The 21,317-nt window shown below is 38.9% G+C and overlaps 1 protein-coding gene and 1 pseudogene across 1 annotated transcript in view; both read left to right on the top strand.

Moving 5' to 3' along the window:
• Grid2 (glutamate ionotropic receptor delta type subunit 2) overlaps positions 1-21,317 on the top strand; it is a 1,513,832-nt gene that overhangs the window by 807,794 nt on the left and 684,721 nt on the right. The window lies entirely within an intron of this gene.
• Positions 10,369-10,977, top strand: LOC129680861 (60S ribosomal protein L13-like; annotated as a pseudogene).

Here is a 21,317-nt window from a genome sequence, read left to right on the forward strand (position 1 = left end):
TGCCTTTTGTTGGTTGTAATTTTACTCTGGCCTCTACCCATCTGGCTAGCTCAGGTATTGTCTTTTAATTTCTGGTACCTTCTGGGTCCTGGGGTGGGGAGAATCACCTTGGCAGGGTTCCGAAGTAGATCTCCTCAGCATTTTGGGTATGGTCAACTGAATGGTGGTCCTTCTCAGGAATTATCATAGTGCACCTCAAGCATATGGACCTGTGTGGTAACTGCTTCTGGGTTTTGTTTTTGTTTTTTTTTTTTTTCTCTGAGTTTAGTGAGCTGTTCTTAAGGTGTATTTTTTGGGTTCTTCTCCTCTTGAAGAACCAGTGAGTCCTGCAGTTTTTTCACTTTAGCTAGGGATAACAGGTCGCACCTTGGAGCAGTATATGAGGGCTGCTCTAATGGTTCTCAGGCTTTTGTAGGTCTGCGGTTGCAGCTGTGTGCCCCTGTGCCCTAGCAGTAATCAATGGCAGGTGAGCACAGCGCTCATGCCTGCAGTAAAAGGCAGAAAGTCTTCTGGAGCCTGGGTATCCTAAGTGTTGCACCCGATGATCCCTCTACTGTGGGGTTTCCTTCTGGCAGGGACACCCAGACTGTGCTTTGGGGACCAAAACACTGGGATGGCGAGTAGAACTCCCAGGCACAGGTGTGCATGGCTCCGCCTTGCTGGCTGTTGTGTGCCTGGACGCCTGCTGAAACTGTAACTTTTCCCAAGAACTTTTTTTTTTTTTGGGGGGGGGGGCAATTGACTGAATGCTCTGAGGTCAAACCTGCTGTTCCCCTCTCTGTTCTTCCGACAGAGAAACTCAGTCTCTGGAGCCCTGGGGCCCACAGTTCTATCTGTGGCAGTTAGTCAGGTAGCAGCCAGGACTCTGTGCTGGCACCTGTGTCCCTTGCTCTGGGCTGGCTGCTGGGTGCTCATGGAACCCCAGGTCTTTTCCAGGGATTGTCTGGGTGACCTGAGGTCAGTCCCAATGGTTTCCTGCACCGTGGGGTTTTCTCTCGACTGGAAATCCCAGTCTCTCATGTAGTGGGGCCCACAATCCAGTCTGGGACAGTTATCAGAGCATGCCGGCATGTGGCTCTGGGCTGGCCACCAAGTGCCTGGTAGAACCTGGACCTCTTTCACAGTTTAGCTGGGCGAGTTGAAGCTGATTGAATCCCACACTTTGGGGTTTCCTCTCACCAGTGAAACACAGGTCACTGGTTCTGTCTGCTGGTCACTGTGCAGATCCTGCTGTGCTGCTGGTCAGAAAGAGTGTCCTTCTGGTGGCACCATCTTGTATCCCCCTCCAAAGGTTTATATATCTTGATTAAGTGGTTGTGCTGTGCTGAGCACAGCAGCACAACAGAGGTTCAGTTCAAAACCCATACCAGATTGGCATGTAGCTAAGACACAGGCTTGGTGAGGCCCAGGCTCAGCTGGCTAGAGGGCAGGCCCAATGAGATACAACCCAGCAGAGGATGAATGAAGAATCTCATATGGTTTTGAACTGAGAAAACACATGCCTTTATTCCTGTGAAATCAAGGGCAATATAAACTCTGGGCAGAGGGAGGGTTTTCAAGGGTGAATATGTTTGATTTGCTGGGGTCAGAGGATCAAGGATACTTAATGGTCTTATCAGAAGAAGGAAAATACAGTACTTAATTATCCTATGGGGATAATTAAGGGGGATAATTAAAGGGAATAATAAGAAGGGGAGAGGGAATCTCCAAGTATTTTGAAGGTCACTGTTTAAGACTAAGATCCTTAGCAAGGTGGGACATTTCTGGGAATTCTTAGATGCTTGCTAGAGCAGTTTCTTTATCAGGGAATGGTCTTGCCTATAATCTGCTGTGAGGGCTTTGAGATGCTCCATAGCTCCTCACAAAACCAGGGGTCACCCAGATCAGAGGAGACTTTTAGAACCCCATGAGAAAAGGGAGTCTATCATCATGGACCTAATGCAAATAACTGGCCATCCGGAAACTACTGACTTCAACCTTATCCAGCAGAGCACACACACCCCCCCCACACACACACAGCTTCCAGCTCCACTGCTACAGTATAGAATAAACTCGCATGTTAAGCTAGATAGTGTTCAAGGGAACTCCTAACTTAAAAGCATATTTTTATATTAAAAAATGAGTTTTAGAAAAGAAATTGCTCATTTACCATTGTCATTTAATTGCTATGGGAAAAGAATAAGCATATGAATTGTGTTTGATGCCTTTTTTTTTTTTTTTCTGTCCCTGGAGCAAGTGTGTGTCACTGAGTTAATCATACTTCCTTTGAAGTTGTAGACAGTTAATACATTAAATGTCTGCATTTAGTGCTCCACCTCTCATTCAGGAACTTCAAAGCTTTAAGGAAGGACTGCATTTATGTGCAGCGGAGCAAATCCACCCACTGTGGCTTCCAAACAAACTGTCATCTAGGTGTGCCTGTCAGTCCCTAAAATGAGTATGTTGAGAATAGATCAGTCATTTGGCCTTATTTCCCTATGGACTGAGATGAGGTTTCAAGATCAAATCTTTATATAGGAATAGTGTATCACTGGTTACTTAGTAAGATAAAATGTTGGAAGAAAGAATAAGTATTGCCTACATAAAGTAAGATGTTTTGACCATGAGTCTTTTGTTTTCCATTTCATTAGAAATATCAAAACCCAGGTATCATGGTTCCTACCTGTAATTCCAGTACTGGGGAGACTGAGACTGGGGAGGGCTGTGAGATCAAGATAATCTTACATAGTGAAGCTCAGGCCATCCTAGAACAACTTAGTGAGAACTCGTCTGAAAATTTCAATGCTTTAGAAGTAGGTCATAACAATGGATATCATTTCCAATTTGGATTTTTCTTTGTCAGAATTTCAGACACGGACCCTACTATTACAGAAACTTCTTTTCTCTACAATGAGGATAATAACACTTATTCCTTAAACCTACATTATAAAATACTTTTCATTTTATTGTATTATATCTAAGTCATGGAAAAATTTTGATTTGTAAAATAATAAAAAGGAATAGTTCTTTCTTTAACTGTGTAAGCACCTTCATAGAAATAAGCCTCAGGGAAGGTTAAGAAACAAAAGAAGATAACTTTTCCAATAGTTTTAGAAAGCTCTCTAGTCATCAACAGACCTTTCAAATATCTATGATAATTATTTTAAAACTATTTAAATAATTCATTTTTTCCAAAAAGTGATTATTTGGAGATATTAAATTAAAGTTGTAAAGATAAGTCTGTTATAATCATATTTTAATTAAATTTTAATTTTTATATTAATCACAGTCTATCCTCATTGTATCTCAGCTGTAGCCCCCTCCTTCCTACCCTCTTAATCTCACCCTCTCTCCTTCATCTCCTCCCTGCCTCTCTCCAAGTCCACTGGTAGGGGAGGTCCTCCTCCCCTTCCATCTGACTCTATTATCAGATTTCATCAGGACTGGCTGCAATGTCTTCCTCTGTGGCCTGGCAAGGCTGTTCCCCCATCAGGGGGAAGTGATCAAAGAGCCAGCCACTGAGTTCATGTCAGAGACATTCCCTGTTCCACTTACTAGAGAACCAACTTGGATACTGTGCTGCCATGGGCTACATCTGAACAGGGGTTCTAGGTTATCTCTATGAATGGTCCTTGGTTGGAGCATCATTTTCAGAAAATGATCACATTTTTAATAGCACATTTGTTTATCTAGATTGAGTAGATTATTTGCATTTTACTTTATGTTTTAAGGCAATGATCACTTTCCAACTTACTGCACTCTTTTTAAATATGTTCATCAGGAAATATATTTTGCCAGACTCTGATTTATTTCAAACTAACACTTAACTCTATAAAAGAACATGTAATGTGAATACTAATTTGCGATCTTTGAACATGTCATCTGAGACACCATCTGATGGTCAGTATGCTTAATACTTTTAACATTAGATGAGGGAAGAAGTGAAAAGAATCTATCATATCTCTGTGTGTGTGTGTGTATGTATGTATGTGTATGTGTGTGAGTGTGTATATATGTATATGTGGCAGAGAGAGAAGGAGAGTGTATCACCAATTGGCAGCAAAAAATGAGTAAACTATAAATTCTGTGAAGTAGCTGCCAGGCTATGAACTGACAATCTAAATATTTTTCCTGTATTCTGGACACTATTTTATGTTTTATATGTTTATACACTTCATCATCACTACAAGCCTAGTCCAACAATTCAATATATGGCTAATTTTTATGGATAAAATAACTAAAGCTAACCTATGTTGTGAGATTAACTATAGTTCCTTCAGCAAGCAAGAGTTAAACGATATGTATTTAGGAGTTTTGTTTTATTTGGGTGTGGGTTGTGATATTTTAGACAGCATCTTATACACAAAGTTAATAGCACCACGTCTTCTTGTAAAAGATTCAATAGGGTCAGGCATTCTTGCTCCTTCTTTTGTCATAAGTTACAGTACCGGATGTACTATGGATGGGAAACAATACAACATTATCTTTACTTATGATCTTGATATATTTGGCATGGAGATGTCGAGCTCAGTTGGTAGTTTGCCAATCATGAAAGAACCCTTAGGATTGATTTTCAGCACACCATAGACATAGTGTGATTGTACAGTTTGTTAATCTAATTAGTCAAAAGACTGAGGAAGGAGGAGCACAACATCTAGGGCTATCTGTGCTTTATAATAAGACACTGTCTCAAATATCTACTGTCCTCCTTTCAAAATGAAACTGTGAAGTAACTGAAGGATTGATTACAATGATTGTTATTATATATTTTCTTATGCTTGTGACCTTTAGCATAGTAGAACAGAGTGTTTAAACTATTATGTATTATACCCATAAAGTATGTGGAAGTGAAAGAATTTTAGAATCCTGGTGACTCATAAAATAATACTTCATTGTTGGCATGACAAAGTCACTAGATATGCTGAATGTGAGCTGGAAGAACGAAAAAATACTGCTGATACTGCTTAGTCTAAAAGATTCAATAAGACAGTCATTCTTACCCTGGGCTTGCAGAGGAAACAGATGGCAATGGTGTCTCTCCCACAGCCAGCTTGTGGGAAGCCAAGCTAAACTAGCAGCAGGGCTTGAAGCCTGGAATGCCTGGGGTCCAGAAAGGGGCATCTGCCATAGCACTACTCATAACCACCCTTCCCTTATCAGTTAAGGCGTACATGAAGGCAATTCACAGCTTGGCCAACCCACTTGACCTTAGCTCTGTGCACAACAAGGCATCACAGACTTTTGGAATAAACTCAGTTTCAAAACTGACTTTATGAAATAGGGCCTAAAGGCCTGCATTTCTGTAACTTCTTTTTGTGTAAAATTCAGGGAGAACCTGAATTACCCAGCTCCTCTCATCATCGCTGTTCTTTTTCAACATCAAAGGAGGAAACTACAAAATGAGTCCATTAGCCTAGCAGGCCAGCCTGCTCCATGCATTTAAATTAGTACTGGAAAAGAAAGGGAAGGAGAGAAGGTGAGAAGAAGGGAAGGAGGAGAAGAAAGCAGAAGGGAAGGAAGGGGAGAAGAAGAGAGGAAAAGGAAAGGGAGGGGAGGTAAGGTAAGGTAAGAAGAGGAGACAGGATGAAAGGAAGCAAGGAGACAAACTTAGGAAGAAAAGCACAACTTTATATGAATTTAAATGATGACTAAATTTGAAAATATAAATGAGTTTTCTTCCGTATAGGGTATAAATAGCTAAGAATTCTAGCAATTAGTGTGTCTACCTGACTGCATTTCAAACAGTATCTAATTGCATTGCCTGGCCAACTTGCCTGAGGCAGATTCACTGCTGAGATAACAATAAAGGAGCCATTGCCTGGTGAGATGCGCTAGTTGTAGGTTTGGTACACTGTTTTTCTAAACTGCAGGATCCCTGTAGCTTTTCAAAACTCATGTCTCCACTCACCTTTCTTCAAGAGTTCTTGCATTGAGATGTAGCCAACAACTAGTTTCATAATTAATTTTTAATTAATTACACTTTATTCACTTTGTAGCCCCCTCCCTCATCTCCTCCCTCTTCTTATGACCCTCTCCACTATGCTGTTGTTAATATTGTCACCCACTGTCTTCTCAACACAGCAAAGCATGTCCACAACCCAAACACACTGCTAGGAATTTCCATCAACATCAACATCTGTCCCTTAGCAGAGTTAATAGCACTGATTCTTTGTATTCTTATAAAGAAAAAAAAAAAACCTACTGAACTGGTATTTATTTCACATGTGTTGTATGTGTTTGTGTGTGTGTGTGTGTGTGTGTGCTCTTTCAGCCTTCTTCTCCATAGCCTTAGGAACAGAAGAAGAGTGGGAACTTGGTAGACTATATCTCAGTGTAATGTTCCGCCTACATCACAATGCTCGAGTCATACCAAATTAGAGTGCTCCATTTCACACAGATCAAAGTGAAGTAGTAGGTTTGACCATGTCTGACCATATTCCACTGAATGCTTAAGTGATGCTAAGGCAACATGTTGTCAACTCAAAAATATTCTAATGTATTATTATAGAATTCAAGTTCTGGAGCCATAGAGTCCCAGATTCCATCAGGAAAATTTTAGGACATAATATGACTTCAGTGAGTTTCCATGGCATAAGCCATGTTGAAGGACTTTATGCAAAATTAAAGATTCCTTAAAATGTTACGGTATCCTGAATGAAATAACCACTTCATGTTTATTCTGAAAGAGACAAAAATCAAATAATGCTTTAGAAACAAAAACTAAAAGACATTTTAAAGAGTGATTGTAAATTTCCTCATGACTAATCAAATTACATTTCTAACTTCATTCAGTGAATACATATATGTGATACTGTACACCCTGAATGTTCATTAGCACGCTTATCATTACCATTGTTCTTCATTAGACTGTATGCTTCATAACAGCAAAGTCTTTGTAGGCTGAACGTCAAAGCCTACACTGTATGTTAAGACAGCTACCACAGTTTTTGAGCCAAATTTGAAACAAGTTTATTTAATATTGACCAGGACAATAGACAGGGGTCAGATCCATACCTGGGATTCTCAGAGAATGGCAGCTGATTATGTTACTTTGGTGCTTGTAAAGGCAAATCCACAAGGCTTTGAACTTTCCTGCCTTTGTCCAGTGGGGCTTGAGGAGGCAGGCATACAACCTGCTGTACTTCCTGCCTACCCGAATGTAACCAAGCACATCCTGCTGCAGCTGTGGCAACCAATCTTGTTTACAGGAGTAAAGACATAAGTCTTGTCATCATATAGGAAGAGTAGCCTCCAGGAAGTTATCTGATTTGTGCCAGTGGGGACTGCAATCTTTGAGCAAGTAGGGCCTGTAGGTTTATCCATCCTTGGGCAGGTGGAGCTTACAGGTTAGAGACATTTTTCTTTTATAGATTTCTTAATCACAGTAATTTAAACCTTACATTAGCTATCACTGATAAGAAAACTAATTTACTGTATTTAATGATGTCAAAGAAAATGGTGAATTTTTTTCACTATTGTTCACTATAAACCATTCGATGTGAGGATTTTAAGAGGCTTAACACATATTATGTATATTAAGCTAAGCCCTACATCCATATACACCATTTTTCTCCTTCCTTCCTTCTTTCTCACCTTCCCTCCTTCCTTCCTTTGTTCCTTCCTTCTTTCCCTCTTTCCTTCCCTCCTTCCTTCTCTTCTACCTTCCTGAGAGTCTGTGTGCCTTATCTTGATTTCAGTTGTTAATTGACTAAATCTTGCTAACTTATTATTTTTTAAAAATGACTAGAAGTAAGAAATTCTTCTTTTCAATCACCTCTCACATTCTACACTGGTGCTCTTAGTGCTTCCTATGTTTCAGAACACAGTTTCCATGAAGAGATTAAATTTAAAAACATCTTAAAAGTCAGGTCTAGTTGTCTGAGAAAGCACCAGATTGATTTCCAGAGTGGTTGTACAAGTTTACATTCCCACCAGCAGTGGAGGAGGGTTCCCCTTTCTCCACAACCTCTCCAGCATGTGTTGTCACTTGAGTTTTTGATATTGGCCATTCTCATGGGTGTAAGGTGAAATCTCAGGGTCGTTTTGATTTGCATTTTCCTGATGGCTAATGAGGTTGAACATTTCTTTAAGTGTTTCTCTGCCATTCGATGTTCCTCTACAGAGAATTCTCTGCTTAGCTCTGTTCCCCATTTTTTAAGTGGATTACTTGGTTTGTTGCTTTTCAGCTTCTTTAGTTCTTTATATATATTGGATATTAGCCCTCTGTCAGATAAAGGGTTAGTGAAGATTCTTTCCCAATCTGTAGGCAATTGTTTTGTTTTGATGACGGTGTCCTTTGCTTTACAGAAGCTTTTCAGCTTCATGAGGTCCCATTTATTGATTGTTGCTCTTAGAGCCTGTGCTGTTGGTGTTCTGTTCAGGAAATTGTCTCCTGTACCAATGAGTTCTAGGGTCTTCCCTACTTTTTCTTCTAACTGATTTTATGTATCTGGTTTTATGTTGAGGTCTTTGATCCACTAGGACTTTAGTTTTATGCAGGGTGATAAGTATAGATCTATTTTCATTTTTCTACATGTAGACATCTAGTTAGACCAGCACCATTTGTTGAAGATGCTATGCTTCCTTAAGATCCAGCCATACCACTCTTAGGCACATATTACTCCCTCCCCCCCCCCAAAAAAAAAGAGGCTCAAGTACACAATAAGGACATTTGCTCAACCATGTTTGTAGCAGCTTTATTTGTAATAGCCAGAAGCTGGAAACAACCCAGATGCCCCTCAACTGAAGAATGGATACAGAAATTGTGGTACATCTACACAATGAAATATTACTCAGTAACGAAAAATAAGGAAATCATGAAATTTGCATATAAATGGTGGCAAGTGGAAAGGATCATCCTGAGTGAGCTGTCCCAGAAGCGGAAAGACACACAGGGTATATAGTCAGTCATATAGACATATGACATAAGATAAACTTACTAAAATCTGTATATCTAAAGAGACTAGTCAAGAGGGAGGGCCTGACTAAAATGCTCAATCCCCATCCTGAAAGGGAAAAAGGATAGACATCAGAAGAAGAAGAAAACAGGAAACAAGTTAGGAGCCTGCCACAGAGGGCCTCTGAAAGGCTCTGCCCTGCAGACTATCAAAGCAGATGCTGAGACTTATGGCCAACTGTTGGGCAGAGTGTATGGAATCTTATGTAAGAAGTAGGAAATAGTAAGATCTAGAGAGGACAGGAACTCCACAAGGAGAGCAACAGAACCAGAAAATTTGAACACAGGGGTCTTTCCAAAGACTCATACTCCAACCAAGGACTATTCATGGAGATAACCTAGAACCCCTGCACAGATGCAGCCCAGGGAAGTTCAGTGTCCAAGTGGGTTCCATGGTAATGGGAAGAGGGACTGCCTCTGACATAATCTGATTGGCCTGCTCTTTGATCTTCTCCTCCTGAGGGGAGAGCATCCTTACCAGGCCACAGAAGATGACAATGCAGCCATTCCTGATGAGATCTGATAGACTAGGATCAGAAGGAAGGAGAGGGAGACCTTCCCTATCAGTGGACTTGGGGAGGGGCATGTGTGAAGAAGGGGGAGGGAAGGTGGAATTAGGAGGGGAGGAAGGAGGGGTTAATGGGGGGATAAAAAGTGAATAAAGTGTAATTAATAAAAAAAATCAGGTCTAATATTATTTTTGTTGTTGTTAAGGGACATTAAAGTAACTGATTAAAACATGGACATATTTATTTATCTGTAACATTATTGGATTCAATTTGTTGAAAGTAACATCCTCTTTTAAATCATAAGCATGAAGCCATATCGAATTTGAGTACATTGTTTCACACAGTACATAGCGAGCCAGCCAATACTCATCTCTGAAAACATCGATTGTTGGCTTTTCATGTTTCCAACATGTGAGGTGAACATTATAAGCAGCTATGGTTGGAATGGGATTGCCTAGGACTAGATGTCATCCTAGTGCTATATTTTGATTCTAACTTCAGATATTTGTTATCTATGCTCACTTCATTCATCAGCAATCAAGAACACCAAATCTAATGATCTACAGACCATTACTTTAATTAGAAAACTTTATGTCTAAGAAGAAAAAAATTGCATTTCACAATACTGGTCACGATGCAGCTCAGTACTTCCAATAAAATCAATAAGGAACACATTCAGGTCACGATCCATTTTGAATTGCATGTTTGCATCAGTCTTTGACATAGCTTGTATATAAATGATGCTCAATAAACACTTCATGGTTTGTATGATTCTTGTGAAAAAATGGAGCACAAAGAAAATGGTTACCTGATTTTAGACTATATAAAAACATCAGAATGTTTTCTATTTTATATGAAAACCTATGCTGTTAGAATTTAGATGCGCCCTTTCCGCTCGACCGTTCTCCTGCGCGGGAGGCAGCCATGATGCCCAGCCGGAATGGCATGATCTTGAAGCTCCACTTCCACAAGGATTGGCAGCGGCGAGTGGACACTTGGTTCAACCAGCCGGCACGCAAGATCCACAGCCGCATTGCCCCTTGTCCCGCGTCTGGTCCCATCAGGCCCACAGTGAGGTGCCCTACAATCCCATACCACACCAAGGTCCGAGCTGGCAGGGCTTCAGCCTGGAAGAGCTCTGGGTGGCTAGTATCCAAAAGAAAACGGCTCGCACCATCAGCATCTCTGTAGACCCAAGGAGGTGAAACAAGTCCACGGAGTCACTACAGGCCAACGTGCAGCGCCTGAAGGAGTACCGCTCCAAGCTCATACTTTTCCCCAAGAAGCCTTCTGCTCCCAAGAAGGGAGAAAGTTCTGCTGAAGAGCTTTAAATTGGCCACCCAGCTACCAGGACCTCTGATGCCCATCCATAATGTCTACAAAAAGGAGAAAGCCAGAGTCATCACAGAAGAAGAAAAGAACTTTAAGGCTTTTGCCAGTCTTCGCATGGCCCAGGCCAATGCCCAGCTCTTAGGCATCCAAGCAAAAAGGGCGAAGGAAGCTGCAGAACAAGATGTTGAAAAGAAAAAGTAATACACTAGTGGAATGTTTTAATAAATTTTCCGTAAAGAAAAAAAAAAAGAATTTAGATGCAATTGTAAAGAGCTGGGAGATCCCACCCCTCTCAATTATTTCATTTTCTGTCAGTTTTCCCCACCTGCAAGAATGAACCATTGGAAATCCAGACTTAAGTATGCTACACACTTTATTTATTCTGGATATCAGCCCTCCGTCAGATATGGGGTTGGTGAAGATCCTTTCCCAGTCTGTAGGCTGTCTTTTTGTTCTGACTGCAGTGTCCTTTGCTTTGCAGAAGCTTTTCAGTTTCATGAGGTCCCATTTATTGATTGTTGATTGATTGTTGATGTTAGGGCATGTGCTGTTGGTGTTCTGTTCAGGAAGTTGTCTCCTGTGTCAATGAGTTCAAGGTTCTTCCCCACTTTTTCTTCTAAGAGATTTAGTGTGTCTGGTTTTCTGTCGAGGTCTTTGATCCCCTTGGATTTTAGTTTTGTGCACGGTGATAAATATGGATCTATTTGTATTTTTCTACATGTAGACATCCAGTTAGACCAGCACCATTTGTTGAAGATACTGTCTTTTTTCCATTGTATGGTTTTGGCTTCTTTGTCAAAAGTCAAGTATCTGTAGGTGTGTGGGTTTACTTCTGGGTCTTCAATTCAATTGATCCACCATTTGTTTCTATGCCAGGACCATGCAGTTTCACTCTCACAGCACTGAGTGTGGTTGCTAATTTCCAAATCTTAACTTGCATCCTGAAGGGATGAAACTGATTAACAAATAGCTTCTTAGCAGAAATACACTTCAATGGACATGCACTCACTAATTATTATTATTTCTTGATTCTTTTAAAACATAAAAGGTGAAAGGCTAAAGGTATTTCTAATTGGCCAAAGAATTCCATGCTGAGAAGACATTTCTTGATTAGCAGTTACGTAGGCAGAACATTCATAGGTAAGTGCTCCAGTGCACGTGAAGCTAGCACAATCAGTGCCCAGCATGCTATGAAAGCTTCAACTTCCAACACACTTAAATGAGTTGAATGCTTACTTAGTAAAAGCACTCGGCTGGGAATACTCAACTTGTGCCGTCTATTACTTGGATGCTAATTAACTTAATTTTTTCATAGGCTTCACTTCTCATTTAAGCAGTCATGTTTTGCCGTTTGAGTTTTCAGACTGAACCTGGATTTGAGATATTAAGAAGAGTGGCATTTGTTTTGTAGTAGAAAAATATATGATCAGCCATTGTAATAGATCATTCTCATTCCCTATATCCTTTTTCTTTCTCTTACTCTATTCTTCTCCTTCCCTCTCTCTCTCTTCCTACCTCTCTCTCTCCCTATCCATCTCCTTTCTCTTCATGGTTGCTCTCTCTCTATCTCTGTCTCTCTGTCTTTCTGTGTGTATCTATTTGTCTCTGTCTTCTGCTCCTCTTCCTTTTCTCATGTTTTCAGACCTTCCTCAATTTTTCTGAGCTTTATTGTCTTGTTTGAAGGTGTTCTGAGATGACTGAAATAGCAGAGCTTGCTGTGTTATTTGATCTGATATCTTTTTATCCCTGATAACATGGTTTTGGTTTTTTCCCCTGTGCCTTTTCAATCATTTTGATAACATTTCTCCACAAACGGTTTTGAGCATTAATTTGAGTCTCAGAAACTCTATGGCTTTGTACTGTTCCTTAGGATCCATGTTCACCTTGGGTGAACTCATTACTGTCTTGCTTTTTTAAGTTGGCAAGTTGAATCCTGCATAATAAGTAAAATTTCCATTAACTGATTTGCTTAAGATTGAACTTGAGCAGACAGTTTTGAATTTTTTATGGGAAAATATGCTTTGCCTTTAATTACTGCCATCAACTACTGCTATAAATTATGGCAAATATTTACGTGTGTATATTTCTTTTGTAAATGCTGTTAGCACTGATGAGTATGTGTTTCTTAACACTATTAGTGGGGGTGTGCAATTATTTTGCATGTGAACATTAAAAACAATTACCCAGTTGTGATCCAAGTGTGCTGTCTGGTGAGCTTGTTTATGCCCAGGAACGCAGCTGGCAGTGGGCGCCATTTCTCCTGATTGCCAATACAAAGTCTGTTCCTGGCTGGCAGGTAATTTTAGCACACTCTCCTTTCAACAGAGGTCAAGGCTTTACCTGGCAAAATGAACACTGTCAGTGCTTTTTCTTCTGTGTGGTTCTAGAGCTTTTCTAATGGTATGACAATATACAAATAGAAAGGCAAAAATTCCCTCACACAGCAATGGAGCAGAGTCTTTTTTAAATGCAGTTTTAATAGCTGACAATGCAAAGCTGGTGCTTTGCCCTCCTATCCTTTCTCTGTTCAACCAGCCCCCAAGACAAAGTACCTTCCTGTATATAAATGTCACTGGAAAACTCATATCTGGACTGTTTGGGGATGGAAGCCATTGAAAGTTGACACAACATATTATTCTGTTTGAAATTTTAGTCCCCCAAATAATTTTCTTAATTTAACTGGCAAAGCAAGGATACATTAAGCAAATGAATGAATATTCTAGACTAGGTTTGTTCTATTCCAGTATATGTGAGTATGCCAGAAACTTCACAGGGCATGGGTGATTTTGTATTAGAGCTTGCTCTCTATTTGGCCGATATAAATCTGCAGAGCCATAGGGAGGCTGCTAAATGTTCTGGTAAGATCTGAGGATTCAAAGTCTGAATTCCTTAAGGTCTGACCTTGGATGATACTCAAATCAGAGGTAATTCTCACCTTATCATGAAGAAAACTTACTAGATAAAATTGTATTTTGATTTTTATCTCTTTATATTTATTTTTAATTTCTGTGATATTTTCACAAGAATGACATACCCAGTGTGGCAAGCATAATAATTTTTTAACCTATGTGCAAATATTAGATACTACCTTAAAGACACTTTGATGAAAACAGGCATTTGGTAATCTAAGTTAACTTATAATAATATCTTTTTTTACACTGTCAACACCAGATCATTACCAGGACTCCTTACAGATATCCTGCTCTTAACCTGTCTGGTGGAGATCCTGCAGCTTTGGATCTGTAGAACTGACCCTTTCATATGTTTTGGCAGTTTATAGTTGGGGCAGATATTGGGTTGGTACAACTCAGAAACCTGGATATTGGCTTGGGTGATTTGGTCAGCCTGTCAGCTCTCCTGTGCCTGCACCACCAGGGCCAGCTCTATCACTTTATTAAGGCCAGGGGTGGAGCCAGCTCTCACTACTCTCACCCTGGGGCAGTTCACCCACCTGCCCCATGTTTGGGGGCAGGGGTGAACTCATCAGATGAAGGGAGGGACAGCTCTCCTGCAATCAAACCAGAGGCCTTAAATCAGACCAATGACTCATTGCCATGGACATTTGCAAGTAAAGCTATTTGAGATTTACTTGCTATAAAGACCAATGACTCATTGCCATGGACATTTTTAATTAAAGCTGTCATGGACAGCACCCTATCAGCTTCCTAGTGGAACCACATGAAGATCAAAATGCCCATCAGTTACATATGTTTAGGGGCCTAGGTCAAGTCCATGCATGCTCTTTGGTTGGTGCTTCCATCTCTGTAAGCTGTCCTGGGTCTAAGGTCAGTTAACTTTTGGTCATCTTGCAGCTTTTGTTTACACTCCAGGTCCTTCTAACCTTCCCTCCAACTCTTCCAGTTGACTCTCTTGGTCTTCTTGCAGCATTTTTGTCCCCTCCAGATCCTTCTAATCTTCCTTCCCTTCTACTCTTCCACAGGAATAGTCAGTTTTCTTTAAGGCTGTGGCCCCTTCTAGGTCAAACACCTTCCAGGGGATAACCTCAACCCAAGACTATTTGGGATGTACAAGTTAGCCTCTATGGATTGGGCTATACTATATGACATACCGCAGCTTCCAAGATGAGATTGTTTTGTTTTGTTTTGTTTTTATTTTATTTTACTTTTTGGTGGGGGCGAGGTTGCAAGTTTGAAGGGTTAATATGAAGGAATGAGGGATAAGATGTGTGATTCACAAAGAATCAATAAAAAGTTTAAAAATAAATATCTTCTTTTAAGAGCATTAGGAAGGCAGCCATTTAGCAGAGGTTACTTCCTAAACTCTGCTCAGGACTGTCTGAGACAATACTGTGTCATTGTTTTGCTATGAAAGGTGATATTAATGTGTTCCTTCTTCCTCCACGTGTTTGGTATATCAAAATATGCCTATTAAAATGTCTTTTACAGAGTCACACTCTGTTCTCCCTTTCTAAAAATAAAAGTGAATTTAGCCTTCCTATTTGTATGATAGAAAAAAGAAGCTATTGCTTAGAATGGGAAATCACTGTGCAATCCTACATTCAAATGATATATTTATTTTAATAAACTAAAAAATGTTTGGGTGATTTGCATCAATTTTAAACAATTATTCTTTTGTATTTACTTGGCCTACTTAGATAATGAAGTACAAACAGATTTGATTCAATAACACATTAGTAAAATGTTCAGTGGAGTCTTAAAACAGCTGCTTTAATATTCTTAAACAATAGGAGGTCTTGATTCTGACTCCTGTGAGGTGTGAGTTTGTGTGCCAGGTTTTCATAGATGTTCCCCCTTCAAAGACATTCTATTTTCAAAACACTTAATAGAGAGCAACTGCATGACAGCCACCACTGACACCGTAGCTTTGCTATGGCTTTAAGTGATTGGCCAGGATGATAAAACTATTGAGAATCATCCCTGTGTTCTATGTGGTAGCAATGCAAGGTGTTTTCTACCTTTTAATCTTTTAAAACTATCTTTTCAAACATAGAATTTTATGACATTGAATTAATATGCAAATGATAACTATGGCTATGAATTTTCTCTACTGTGTTATCTGCTTTGTGACTGAAAATTAATGAAGGCTCTCCACTGGTTCTGAAGTTTTCATCATGTGAACAGATGTTGCTTATGTTTGCTTGACCGGAGCGTTTGCATATAAAGATACTATCTTACTTGAAAAATAAACTAAACCATAGTCATATTTTTGTATAGTGATATCAGGAAAATATTTTGTTTTGTTTTGATCTTAGTAATGAACCAAGAAGAGTTTCTGGATATAGGTATCTAAGATGAGGTATAATTATGTTTGGCTTTCAAAATCCAATCAAAAGAAACAAATCATTTGTTGTATGCAGACAGTATGGAAATGTGTTAATAGTGTTTTTTGTTTGGTTGGTTTTTTTTTTTTTTTTTTTTTTGCAAACTCTATATTTTGCAAACTTATATTCAGGAATACCTGAATATAAGTAATATTACTAAACTTTTAAAGTTTAACAGACATTATATATAATGTGAAACTATTAAGCTCAATCACAAAGCCATTTAAATATAAGAAGCCAACAATATAAAAACTACTTTTAACTCTGAGTTACGAATGGAGATGCTAGGTGCAGGGAGTCATTTAGACTTCCAAAGTTTAGACATTGCAGCTCAACTCAGGCCAGATGCCTGCACTGTGTGCTAGTAATGGCTACACTAGATAGTACTAAACAGTTAGAGATTCCCTGTTTTCATCTGATGAATGCTGGATTGTTGGGTATTTGTTAATAAGTCCCTGCATCATCAGAAAAATAATGAGCTGTTTAAAAGTGACACTGGTACCCCTCACCAAAGCTTCCAAGGAGAATGTGTTGAAAAGAGGGAAAAGAAGAGCAACACAAAGGCAAGCTGGTGTTTGAATTTACCTCTTTAAAAATACCTTGATGTTTTAAAATCAATAAAATACTAAGTGAATAAGACATCATGTGTGTGTCAAGGGATTTCATTCACTGCCCAAGACATTTTTGATGTGAAAATTTTAACAATTGTCAGAGGAGAGATTACCAGTGATCTTTAAAGAAATGAAGCTTCTTTTAGCATATCACACAGAAAATTAAATCTTTATTTTTCCTTAAGACTATGTTGAGAAAACAGGAAACCCATGTGATAGCTTGTTGACAGTGTATGAACTAAGGTTGTATATAATAACAGACACAGTTATTGTCAACATGTAAGAACATATAGAAAACTAAAAACAGAATTCGTTAAAGTCTAAGACTAAATTATAGGTATTTTATTTTTTGATTGATATCCCCCATGTGTGTGTGATAGACATGGCATCTGTGTGGAAGACAAAAAGCATCTTTGGGGTGTCAGTTTTGACCTTCTACTATGTTTTTTTTCAGGGATCATCCTCAGGCTCTCGGGTTTGGTGGTACCCACTGAGTACATTTCTAGCCTGTATTAGTAATTTTAGATACTAAGTAATACTATTTGCCAGTTGCAGCCTTTTGATATTTGGGTAAGGTCATGCTCACCCATTATAGAATTATAGTGAGAATTCATTCGTGCAGCTTGCTCTTCTTATGTAGATGATTATAGCACTGTTCTGCCATCATTCACACAAAACATATAAACAAAGAAGTAAACAGAAAGAAGAAATCAGAGGCTCAAGAAAGAAAAAAAAATAAAGATGCATGAACCAGGCTGTTGTGTGGCCTGGGAATGGCAGAGACACACTTTAGATAATATTATACTGTTTTGTTGATTATTGACAAGATATAAAATATTGTACTTGAAACAAGTTTCAACTGTATATTTCAGAAAATGTCATGGTGATGTTTCAATTGTATTATCTTCAATAGAAATTTATTATAAAAGAGAACATAAGAGAGCCATGAAGAGCCACTGTGTTTTACATTTATCTATCGCAGTAGCATCTCCAAAAATAAAACACACACTTGTCTTAATTAGACAAAGAAGTGCCCTCTCTTCCAACTCTGATTGTTTTGTAATCCACATAGAGTTTAACTTTTGAATATTGAATATTAATCACTAAGAAATTTTCCTTGACTTTACATATAAAGGCCTTGAGTATATTTTTGCACCTTGTTTTTATTATAACCCAAACATAACAACATAAAATTAAAAGCAAAGATTTTGTCATATCTCTGTTATTCCTTACATTTGCTGCTTTTAAGTGAACTGCTAATCCATTGTTAAGCATCTCAGTTGCTGTTAAATTGCTGAGAAAGACACTATTACTGAGACAGCTTATAAAGAAAGCATTTTAATTAGGTCCAGAGAGTAAGTATGTTACTATTATGGTAACAGCTAGAGCAGTAGCTTAGAACCTCCAACTGAAACCCCCAGATGAAGGCAGATAAAGAAAGAGAGAGAGAGACTTTTGAAACTTCAAAGCCCACCTCTAATAAGAGTCACATCTCCTAATCATTTCCCAAACTGTTCCACCACCTTGAGATCCCACACTCAAATACATGCGAGTACGACATCAAGTTTCCATGTTGCTTCTTTATGGTGTATCCAGTCAAATGTTTGCCATATGCAGCTACCACTTGCACCATAATCTAATTCACCCTCTGACTTTTTATATGCAATTAGCTAATTGAAACTTTATTTCTGCTACATATCTGCCTACATCTCTTACATACTTTTGTCAGGTAAGTAAATCTCCATCCATTCAGATTTTCAAGCCACACAACTGGGAATCACTCTGCCACCCCTCAAATTCATTGTCACAGTCCAGTTCATCTCTCCCAAGAATGGTCCTAAATCAAATGGACCTAATAGATGTCTACAGAACTTTTCACCCAAACTCAAAAGAGTATACCTCCTTCTCAGCACCTCACAGAACCTTCTCTAAAATAGACCACATAGTTGGGCACAAAGCAAGCCTCAACAGTACAAGAAGATCAAAATAATCCCTTTTATCCTTTCAGAACACCATTGACAAAGCTATACCTTAACAACAACAGAAATAACAAAAATGCACATGGAAACTAAACAACTCTCTATTCAATGACACCTGTGTCAGAGAGGAAATAAAAAAAGAAAATAGAAACTTCCTAAAATTCAATGAAAATTAAGGCACAACTTACCCAAACTTAAGGGACACAAAGAAAGCAGTACTAAGAGGAAAGCTCATGGCACTAAGTGCCTTCAGAAAGAAGTTTGACACATCCCATACAAGCAACTTAACAACACACCTAAGAGCACTAGGGAAAAAAGAAGCAGACACCAAAGAGGAGTGCACTATTGGAAATAATCAAACTCAGAGCTGAACTCAATAAAATAGAAACAAAGAAAACAATTCAAAAATTTAATGAGACCAAGAGCTGCTTCTTTGAGAAAATCAACAAGATAGACAAACCCTTAGCCAAACTAACTAAAAGGCAGAGAGAAACTTTCCAAAAAAGTAAAATCAGAAATGAAAAGGGGGACATAACAACAGACACTGAGGAAATCCAAACTATCATTGGGTATTGCTACAAAAGCCTATATGCCACAAAATTTGAAAATCTAAATGAAATGGACAATTTTATTGATAGATTCTATTTACCAAAATTAAATCAAGATCAGGTAAATAGATTAAACAGTCCTATATCCCCCAAGGAAATAGAAGCAGTAATCAAAGTCTTTCTTCCACACAGAGGAAGGCAATTCAGGCAGTCTTGATGAAGCCTGATAGGCTAGGGTCAGAAGGAAGGGGAGGAGGACCTCCCCTCTCAGTAGACTTGGGGAGGGGCATGGGAGGAGATGAGGGAGGAAGAATGGGATTAGGAGGAGATGATGGAGAGGGCTACAGCTGGGATACAAAGTGAATAAACTGTAAGTAATAAAAATAAATAAATTTTTAAAAATTTTAAATCTCACCTCCAAAAAGTCCAGAGACAGACAGTTTGAGCACAGAATTCTACCAGAACTTCAAAGGAGAGCTAACTCCAGTACTCTTCAAACTATTCAACAAAACAGAAATAGAAGGAACATTAGCAACTTCATTCTATGAAGTTATAGTCACCTGGATACCTAAAAACACACTAAGACCCAACAAAAAAAGAGAACTTTATACCTATATCTCTTATGAACATTGATGCAAAAATACTGAATAAAATACTCGCAAACTGAATCCAAGAACACATAAAAAATATCATCCACTATGACCAAGTAGGCTTCATCCAAGGCATGCAAGGGTGGTTCAACATATGGAAATCCATCAATGTAATCCACCATATAAACAAACTGAAGGAGAAAAACCACGTGATCATCTCCTTAGATGCCGAAAAAGTATTTGACAAAATCCAACACCCGTTCATATTTAAAATCTTGGAGAAATCAAGAATACAAGGCACATACCTAAACATAGTCAAGACAATATACAGCAAAATTTGGGCAGAGTGCAGGGAATCTTATGAAAGAAATGGGAGATAGAGAGACCTAGAGGGGCAGGAGCTCTTCAAGGGGAGAAACTGAACCAAAAATTCTAGACCCAGGGGTCTTTGTAAAGACCAATACTACAACCAAGGACCATGCATGGAAATAACCTAGACCTCTTGCTCAGATGTAACCCATGGCAGCTCAAACTCCGAATGGGTGCCCTAGTAAGGGGAGGAGGGGCTATCTTGACATGAACCCAGTGGCTGGCTCTTTGATCACCTCCCCCTGGGAGGAGTGCAGCTGTACCGGGCCACAGAGGAAGACAATACAGCCAGTCCTAGTGAGACCTGATAGGCTAGGGACAGATGGAAGGGGAGGAGGACCTCTCCCATCAGTGGACTTGGGGATAGTCATGGGAGAAGAAGCGAGAGGGAGGTTGGCATTGGGAGGGGATGAGGGAGGTGTCTACAACTAGGATACAAAGTGAATAAATTACAATAATAAAAAATAAAAAATCATAATAAAAAAGGTTAAAAACAGAGAGTCATATGGTAAACCTACTACTGATGTTCTACAGATACTATTATTATCAAGGTTCTTCACCAACTGCCTACTCCACCTGACCTTTTTTTTCTAGGGAAATGCTTTAAACATATAGACCCTTTGGTTCTTACTCCTTGTATAATTCTTTGTGTATTTCTTTAAAAATATATAGTTACTGCTATATAGTATCATATCATTATGACAAAATAGAATCTAAAATTTAACTTCTGTCCGTCTTGCTTCTACCATTACGTAAAAAAAAATATTAATTATTTTTTAGTTAGCATACAAAGCAGTGGTTTTCCATGTGGCATCATCGTATGTCTGTGCTATTATACTCTGTTCCCACTTATCTTCCACTTCCACTGCCCTTCCAAGTGTGTCTTCTCTCTCTCCTGCTGGTTCCTTTTCTTCCCTTATTAATTACTTCTCTCTGATTTCTTATTTCTGATTTTCTGATTTCTGTATTTCCTAAGTCCTTTAAGATCCCTTGTTCGCCTCTCAAAATCCCCTTTCCAGTTTATGCCTACAAAAACATGAGCCTGAAATATTTTAATAGTGTTTATTAAGTTTGCCAGCCTCCCTAGATATAAGGTTTCATATAATTCATTTTTACCTTTATCTTCTATTACTCTCTGCTAT

Source organism: Psammomys obesus, unplaced genomic scaffold (assembly GCF_907164565.1).
Source record: "Psammomys obesus unplaced genomic scaffold, mPsaObe1.curated_primary_1811, whole genome shotgun sequence".
NCBI lineage: Eukaryota > Metazoa > Chordata > Mammalia > Rodentia > Muridae > Psammomys > Psammomys obesus.